General features: G+C 40.1%; 1 long non-coding RNA gene across 1 annotated transcript; it reads right to left on the reverse strand.

The window, feature by feature from the left end:
* Positions 1-2682: 2682 nt before the first annotated feature.
* LOC148879530 (uncharacterized) lies at positions 2683-3540 on the reverse strand. Its single transcript, XR_016104268.1, has 2 exons — positions 3114-3540; positions 2683-3036 (listed from the first exon to the last, which is right to left on the reverse strand). It is a non-coding gene; the product is annotated as an uncharacterized LOC148879530 (long non-coding RNA).
* Positions 3541-8246: the final 4706 nt, after the last annotated feature.

An 8246-nucleotide genomic window follows, 5' to 3' on the forward strand; every position in this document is an offset into this window, starting at 1 on the left:
ATGGTTGTTAAGACTCAATTTTCAAATGATTTGATTGTCAACCTGGGCCTCATTTTCAATGTTTTGAGGAAATACAACTTAAAACTCAATCCGAACAAGTGTGTCTTTGGTGTGGCGTCAGGCAATTTCCTCAGATGCATTTTTAGCCGATATGGCATCGAAGCAAACAAAAAAAAAATCCAGGCAATACTAGATATGCAACCTCCTAACTCGATTAAAGAAGTCCAAAAGTTGATTGGCTGAATAGCTACTCTGAACCGATTTATGTCTAAGTCGGTTGGGAAGTGTTTACTGTTTTTCAAAACAATAAAAAATAACCAAGACTTTGAGTGGATCGGAGAGTGTTAGCTCGCATTTGATGAGATGAAAAGATACCTTAGTTCACCTCCCTTGTTTACCAGACCTAAGATTGGGGACAAGCTTAAGCTCTACCTCTCCGCAAGTGACGAGGTAATCAGCTCGGTCCTAGTTAGAGAAGTAGGAAAAGTACAACACCCTATTTATTATGTAAGTAAAGTCCTGCACGTTGCTAAGACAAACCCCAACATTGAAAAATTAGCCTTTGCACTAGTGTTAGCAGCCCGAAAGCTAAGACCCTACTTCCAAGCTCACACTGTTGTAGTCCTGACCGACCAGCCTTTGATGCAAATCCTATAGAAGCCCGAGGTCTCGAGGAGACTTACGAAGTGAGCAGTCGAGCTTAGCGAATATGATATCTATTATGAGTCGTAACCAGTAAAAAAAGCACAGTTCCTGGCCAACTTCATCGTCGAGTGTACCTTCAACTTGTTGACCCCAGAAGTTGCCAAGCTAGCAAACGCATTGGAGGCCTCTACTAATATGGCACCTGCCCCAGCTTCATCGTCCATGTGGATGACTCATCCAACCAGAGCGGAAGCGGAGCTGGGTAAATACTCTATGGACCTAGTGAGGTGAAGCTGGAATACGCGCTCCAGTTTTTATTCTGAGCTTCAAACAGTGAGGCTGAGTACGAGGCACTTATAGCCGGGCTGTCACTAGCAAAGGAAGTCAGAGCCAAACATCTCATGGTTTGCAGCGACTCATAACTCGTAGTAAACCAAGTGAATGGACAGTGTGAGGCTCGGGAACCCACCATGTCAGCCTACCTGGCCAAGGTTAGGGAGCTCCTGCCCAGATTCCACTCTTGGTATCTCAAACAAATTTTGAGATCAGAAAACACCGAGATCGACACTCTCTAGGTTGGCCAACACAATCGACTCGATGATCAGAACAATCTACATAGAAGACTTACCTCGCCCGTCCATAGAAAGGGCAGTAAAAGAGGTTGTCCAACTAACGATAGCAGAGCCGAGATGGATAGACCCACTTGTCGACTACATACACCAAGGAATATTGCTAAAGGAACGTAATGCAACTCGATGAATAGAACGACAGGCAACTCGCTATGTGATCATGGGCGAGTAGCTATACAGGAGATCTTTTACATTACTATACCTGTGTTGCTTATGTCGAGCTAAAGCAGACCAGGTACTATGTGAAATTCACGAAGGTCTTTGTGGAGGAAACTTGCGGGACAGAGCCCTCGCTCAAAAGGCTTTACGGCAGGGGTACTAGCACACGATGAAAGCAGATGCGATCGAACTAGTACAAAGATATGACAAGTGCTAGCGACATGCCAGCATCTTGCACCAACCAATGGCCGACCTGAAGTACCTCACCAGCCCCTGGCCATTTGCACAATGGGGGATAGATATACTGGGCCCTTTACCACTAGCAACTAGACAAAGGAGGTTCTTAGTGGTGGCAGTTGACTACTTCATGAAATGGGTAGAGGTCGAGCCACTAGTCATGATCACAGCTTGGAATGTGCAAAATTTCTTTTGAAAATGCATCATGTGTAGATTTGGATTACACAAGGTCCTGATCTCAGACAATGGCAAACAGTTCGAAGACACTAAGTTTCAGAAATGGTGTGTAGAAATGTGTATAAGGCAGAACTTCACATCAGTCGCCCATCCCTAGGCTAACAATCAAGCTTAGGTAACTAACAAGGCAATCCTCCACGACCTTAAAGCTTCCAGAGCTAAAGGTTTGTGGGTGGACGAACTGCCCAATGTGTTATGAGCTTACTGAACAACCATCAAGACGACAATAGGTGAAACACCCTTTAACTTGACATATAGGACCGAAGTTGTGATACTGACAGAGATAGAAGTGTCAACCTTAAGGATCGAGATATTCGACGAGGAAGCTAATGAGGAATATCTTCAGACCAACCTCGACCTAGTAGAAGAAGTCGGAGACCTGGCCTACATTTGGACCACAGCATGCCAACGACGAGTGGCTCAGTACTTAGAAAAGTTATGGTACCTGAGCCCGGTGTAGGAAAGCTAGGCCCGGACTGGGAAGGCCCTTATAGGGTCTCAAAAGTGATAAGTGGCATACGAGCTCGAAACTTTGGAGGGGAAGGTTGTACCCCCTTGCATGGAACATAGACAACTTGAGAAAATACTACATCTAAAAGAAAAAGTTCTAAGCCACAATCACAAACTAATGAAAATTTATAAAGGCATTCAGGCCGACCTCTCAACAGCTTGGCTAAAGGAAAGCGTAGAAGAAGAGTTCTGAGCTACATCCATGAACTTGCTAAAACTGCTAAGGCATTTGGGCCGACCTTTCAACAGTCCGACCGACTTGCACTGTAGGAAAAAAATAAAATGAAGCTCCATTCAGAAAGGCAAGTATCAGATATGAGAAACTATGTTCTATTAAGCAAAAGGCCAATGGCCGAATTACATGTATTCAAAAACCGCTAAGGCATTTGGCGTTCTTGGGCAATGATAATCTCTCGAGCCTCGGTCAACTCATGTTGCATTTTCTCACTCAGCCCAATGAAACGTTGGTGGTCTTCCTCTACATTGAGTTGGATCCCACGCATCTGGGTTGTAGCACGTCAATGTTTGATTGCAGCGTGGTGACGTTAGCCTGCAGCTCGCGCCCCTCCTTCTGGCCCGTAGAAACCTGATCCAGTAGGACCTGGCTTATGGTGTTCGCCTACCAAAAGAAAGAAAAATATGGTCAGGACGAGAATCATTGAAACTAAAAGACAGAAATCTCGAAAGAAAGCATACCTGAACAATGCAACGAGTTAACCAAGCTCCAGCATCGACTGGGTCCAGGCCGCGGTAAAACCGCACATCCTTAGGAAGTAGCATGCCCCTGGCCATCCTAAGAGCTACATAGGGATCATTCGCACGATCAAGTATGGAGACATCGACATTAGGAATGAAGCAAGGAATATCCGAGGTGTGTACGGGCCGGCCTCACGTTCCTCTTAGCTGACTTGAGGTCGAAAGGTAGTGGGACCTGTAGAGTACTGATCGGTACTCATTGGTTCGCTACCTCCCTCGAGGTTGACGGCAGGAGGAGCAAAAGATGGCGACCTCACCTTGGCATTGGCCAAGGTCCCCTCCATCAATGAACGATGATCTGCCCTTCGCTTCTTCCTTGAAGCCTTCTTCTTTGAAGCTGCCAACATTGATTCCATGCTCGCCATGTCTGAAAAAGGAGGAAGAAAGGTTATTCGAGCTAAAAAGCAGTAGTACCAAAAACAAAATCTCAGAGACTGATCTACCTATGTGACTCAGGCTGACATGTATAAGCATGGGCTTGGTTAGAATGGTTTCTACTTTAACCTTTTGGCGGACAAATTTCTAAACCACAACGTGCAACTCTTCACTAAACCCCTCACTGAAACTCCGGCAATCACTATGCCAAACGGTTCTCATGCCCCAGCCACGCTCTTAGAGAGGAAGAAATACATGCTCTTCCAGTCCTTAACTTTATTGGGAAACTCATCGAGCACCTTATAGCCGCCACGGAAGGGAAATTGCGTTAGTGACATAAACAAATCAACTTGACCAAGGTCCGAACTGCATTAGGGACGAGCTGACCTAAAGAGATAACATAGTACCTCAACACCAAGAGAAAGAAATGATGAAGGGGAAACCGAAGAACAACACTTCGACAGAACCTCGACAACTGATAGTACCTCAACACCAAGGGCATACTACTCACCAGAAAGAAAACAAATAAGATTGGCATCAACAATTGACAGAACCTCGACTAGTGAACCGAGAACAACACTTCGACAACAACCTCTTCAAATCGCATACCGCCCCAGAAAAATCCAAAAACAATGTAAGTGGGGACCTTAGTGGGGACCCCATATTTATAATCCACTAGGCAAAAGAACGAGCGGTAGAGATGCATTGACAACTAATAGATGACTGGCGACGCGCGGGCAACTTCAAATTCAGAATTTTTCACACCTGCTATCGCACCTCTTTTTCATGTTTAAAATCAGTGCGTCTGCTATGCGTGCCCCTTTTCCAATTTTGAAATTTGAAATTCGTCGCCATCGTGCCCAACCTCAGACCGGGTCAGGAGAGCGAGTTGGGCAACCTACGAACCAGTCGGATCAGTTACCTTATCGAGAGCTATTCCCTTCGCCGAGTTGATGCGGGCTTGGGAGTGGGGGGCAATTGATGAGGGGTGATTTGGTCCTTTGAATCGCATTGTGACACGTGGCCTACAGACGACACCACAACATTGAGTAAGCAAACTAGCTCGATAAGTTAACCTAAAGCACCTTGCCCAAGTGACCTCCACCTCGACCAAGCCGAGTTGACAGGTCTCCCTGCTTACAATGACTTGTCTAAGAAATCGGCCAAGCTGTAGGAATCTCTGGTGACCTACGAGCGAGCGAGCTGACTTGCCCCGAAGAGACGTTACCATCCCGAGATCTCTGGAGCATTAGTGCCTCAATCGTTAGACCGGCCTACCGCATCGCATGCCCCAGAGTTATGCAGACAGATCATAACCCCCGTGTAGAACACGCAATCGACGTAATAACTCACCAAACCAAGTGGAAATGGCTCTATGAGACGATGAGACCCTTTGTAAGGGTGCTCAAACTACTGATGCCTATATAAGGTGCCCATTTCTACCTATGAAGGTACGTGCGATTACAAGCTCTCAAGCTCTCTCACTTTTTAAAATATGAGTTTTTACCATTCAGTCCACCCTTAGGTGGAGCTACTAATAGACTAGGGGTGGAATGAATCCTGACCGTGGATTGATACCAAATTCGCGGGTAGGATGTAGTTTATAGGGAGGCTACTAGTAGACTAGGAGGGGGCTGAAAATTAGATTTTTGAGGGGGATTGCAATCCAAAAATCCCTTTAAAATACTCTCTGACTTAAGCATTGGAGTGCCCACCCCAGGTAAAGACAACCCTGACACTCTAACTCTTCCTCTTGTAGAATAGAACCAACTCGACCTAGCACAGCTCGGCTTGACAAGTACTATCCGAATCAGAGTCCGAGTCATTTGACACGTAAGAAGATCTAGATCACCCAACATCAGTAGTATTCAGTGATTCATGATTCAGAATCGCATCCGCATTCAAAAATTAGGGTTAGGGTTCACACTGAATTAAATTGAAAATAGTTATTTGGTCTGATTTGTGTTAAAACAGTTTGGTCCTCCAAAATTAACTTTTTGATTTTGTCTAGTTTTCTATATTTTTAGAAATCTGACTAAACGAAAATCATATTAAATTAAATTATTAATAATATATATTTATATGTTTAAACATATGTATGTATTCGTTTAACATTTCATTTATTATTGTTGTTTGTTCCTTGTAATTTGATATTTAATGAGCTATTTATGTTTGAAATTTTTTTAATGTAGTTTATAATTTTACATTTATATAATATTAATAGGTGACATTTGTTAACATTTCAATTTGATATTTGAATTATATTTGTTATTTATATAGGTATGCATGCTATGTAGACTTTTTAATTGGTTTAAGCCCAATAGAGTGATTCAAAACCGCATTAGAAATCAGACGAAACCGCAAGTGGTTTGGTTTCTATAGTAAAATGGTTTAGTCTAAGAATTTCTCAAACCCTAATTTACTTGTTTGGTTTGAGATCTCCAAAAACCAAACTTGAACACCCCAATTAGGACTGCAAATGGATCTAATTGAACTGGATCCAAATCCGGTTCATTTAAATTCACTTTTATCAATTATATTTTATATCGGATTCGAATCAAATTTGGATTCTATTCAGATATTGAGTAGTATAAGTAAATTGAACTAAAAATTATAAAAAATATAATATATTGGTAATAAAATGAATTAAAAATTACTTATATCTATCACAATGTAGTGAAAAAACAACATACAAAAATTATCACCCTTAATGGGATTGAGACAAAATCTAGTGTATGAACTTCAATGTGAAGCAAGAAACTTGAACCAACAATTAAGCGACAAGTCACAATTGAACATCTAACATTATTAAAGTCTTTAATGTTAGTTACACATTGTGAAATGTGAACTCACCTATATCTATACTAATATTAAAAGCGTGAAACTTTTGTTTGATTAAAATACCCAATTTTTGAATTTGATCTCTCTTTACTTGTATGGACAGAAATGTAATTTGAATAATCACTTTTCTCCTCATTTAAAACCCCTCATTAAGTATTTTCAAGGTATAACCTCTCATTAACATTCATTGAGTCCTATTATTGCCTAAAATACCCCTATTTTTGAATTTGGTTACTCTCTAATTGTGAGGGCACAAAATGTAATTTGAACTATTACATTTCTCTTCATTCAATTCCCTCTCATTAAGTCTTATATTTAGGGTATTAATTCTATTCTTTCGTTGAATCATATATTAATTAACTATATTAAAGAAAAAAATAAGTGTGACAATATTGATGATAGTAATAATATACAAATTTAAAAACAATCTAAAATGGGCACATCTATAATATAGTACATTCATCATATTAAACAAATAAAAACAATTTTTTATAGATAAAAAATTGTAAAAAAAAATTGGAAACACATTATTTACTATCATAATCATCACCATAAAAAATTGTCATGTGCATACTTACTAGAAAAAATTAAGTAGGTCGTGTGACTCCTTTAATGTGCAACCATTCAACGAATCATAACACATATTAGACCAGTTAAATTTTTGGGTCTGTTTTATCCTTGAACCATTCAACGATCAAGTGATATGACCGGTTGAATTGCTGAATTATTTGACTCGATCAATTAATCACATATTCGATATCAATTATTTGTTTCTATTACCTTTCTTTTAGTACTTTTAGTTATTACCGTTATTAATAATAATAATTTTCATTTGTCAAACTTATTTTGTTTTATATAATGAAGATATAATATTCAAGACAACCCTTTTTGGTAAAAATTCTGAATTTTTATAATTTCATCTATTTTTTTAATATTTTATTGCTTAACTATGATACCACTAGTTGATCCATATTTGACCCAAATGGTTAAACCAGTAACCTGCATCTGGTACAGAAAAACAATTCCTTTCCCAGATCAGTTTTTGAAACACTGATTTTAACAAGGAAAAATCTATGATACAGGAAAGACTTTGACCAATCAAAACCCATCCATGAATTTTGATAAATAGCAGTTTTTCAGATATCATATCTTTCCCATATCATAGTCAAACCCTTTTAACTAAAGATTAGGGCTTCCTATGGTCTGGGTTAGCCCAACAGATCTGAGTTGAACCAATCCTATATATAGAGGGAAAATCTATGCTGATACACTGGCTTTGACCAATCAACACCCCCCGGCGGGTAAATTTTGATAAATAATACCTGATTGATTATCACTTTTATGATAAGTCTTACTTTTGGAATTTGATTCGAATTGAAAGTCTTATATGATTTGAATTCTTACTGTAGGGAGGGGCCGGGGGACCATTCTGAGTATAGATGGGTCATACGAAATGAAAGGGTATCATATGTTTTACATTCTATTCACTCGCTGCACTGCGTGTTTGTTGTGGTTTCTTTGCAGTTTTTAGTTGCTCAATGGAGGAGGCTGAATTGGACGTTGGACCTGTATTGGGCATCTAATTTTCTGCCCTCACCACCTTTTTTTTTTTTCCTGTTAGTCTCCCTTGAGCCTTTTAGATGATGAAACAAAGTAACAAACCAAAAGGTCATGACCATGTGCTCAGATTCACAATCAGAACATGAATTTGATTGATCTACATGTTTAGCATGAGTTTTATCCTATAAAAAAACTCAGATCCCAGAAAATGAACAACAAAAGGAGCACCAGCTGTTTGATCATTGTCCTAATTGAGTTGCTAGACCTATTTTCAGTATTTTGTACCTTGGCAGGGCA

This window comes from Nelumbo lutea, chromosome 1 (genome assembly GCF_056320005.1).
Source record: "Nelumbo lutea isolate HS-2025 chromosome 1, American lotus-T2T, whole genome shotgun sequence".
Classification (NCBI taxonomy): Eukaryota; Viridiplantae; Streptophyta; class Magnoliopsida; order Proteales; family Nelumbonaceae; genus Nelumbo; species Nelumbo lutea.